Below are 1,308 nucleotides of genomic sequence, written 5' to 3' on the forward strand. Positions count from 1 at the left end.
TTCTCAATGGCCAGCTTCCTCCCGCGGCGGGCTGAGTCCTTGGCTCCGTGGGTTACATTGGACCTTCAAGTTGCCTTTGGTGGTGAAAGCCGGCCAGCTTGACCTGTCACCATGGCTGGGCCGCTAACAATGGTGTCATGCTAGAGGATTGGTCGAGGGTCCCTCAAACGCCGCAGGGACTTCACCTTTAATATAGGCAGGCTGAGTCTGGATAAACGTGGATGGTAGACTGCTCCAACACTTGCGCTTGTAGAGGATGGCCTAGTCTTTAGTTTTGGCGTCCTCAGCGGAGATGTTGGGCAGCTTCCCTTCCCTTTCTTGGTTGGGTCTAACACCACCATGTTGAAAGGACTCGGGAAGAGTACAGAGCCAGGCCTGCAGGAGCAAAGCAGACCTGCATCTAGTCTGGCTTCATGGAGAAGGGTGTCAGCCCTGGGAACAGAGAGCTGGCGGTGGAAGGGATGATGCATGAGGCAGTCTGGCTTGTTTTAAAGCATCCAGAGACAGACCTCGGCTTCTGGCTTTCTGGCTTTCAGGCTGAGCAAAGCCATGGCTGCAGAGACCCACTGGAACAAGTGGCTGCCCGAGGTCTTCAGGGCACCAACCCTAGTCACGCTGGAGTGGAGGATGTGGTGCGAGGCCCACATGTTCACCTGGATGGGAATCTGCTCTGTGGGCCGGGCCTGCTCCGTGGGCTGGATCTGCTCTGTGGGCTAGACCTGCTCCGTGGGCTGGGCCTGCTCCGTGGGCTGGATCTGCTCTATGGGCTAGACCTGCTCCGTGGGCTAGACCTGCTCCGTGGGCTGGGCCTGCTCCGTGGGCTGGATCTGCTCTATGGGCTAGACCTGCTCCGTGGGCTAGACCTGCTCCGTGGGCCGGGCCTGCTCCGTGGGCTGGGTCTGCTCCCTGGGCTGGGTGTGGAAAAAAAAAGGGCGGGATCTGCTCCGTGGGCTAGATGTGTTCCGTGGGCTGGGCCTGCTCCGTGGGCTGGATCTGCTCTATGGGCTGGGCCTGCTCCGTGGGCTGGATCTGCTCCGTGGGCTGGGCCTGCTCTGTGGGCTGGGCCTGCTCCATGGGCTGGGCCTGCTGAAGCTGCTGCTGCAAACATAGCATCTGCTCCAGGACCCGTGGGACACTGTGGGCTCCAGGCTAGCAGCATGTCGGCACTCCACTGACTCACGGCCGCCATGGTACCCCACAGTACCTTTGAGTAAATAGCTTGTGTCCTGCTGGGGGGGGAGGGCCATTTCTATCTTTGACTACATGACAGACTCACACTGGACTCTCCTTCATGTCTCCTGAGCTGCC

At 59.8% G+C, this 1,308-nt stretch overlaps 1 pseudogene; it reads right to left on the reverse strand.

Moving 5' to 3' along the window:
• Nucleotides 1–1,308, reverse strand: part of LOC114007261 (sal-like protein 4) — an 8,047-nt pseudogene that overhangs the window by 4,471 nt on the left and 2,268 nt on the right.

This window comes from Tupaia chinensis, unplaced genomic scaffold (assembly GCF_000334495.1).
Source record: "Tupaia chinensis unplaced genomic scaffold, TupChi_1.0 Scaffold000146_1, whole genome shotgun sequence".
NCBI classification, from domain to species: domain Eukaryota; kingdom Metazoa; phylum Chordata; class Mammalia; order Scandentia; family Tupaiidae; genus Tupaia; species Tupaia belangeri.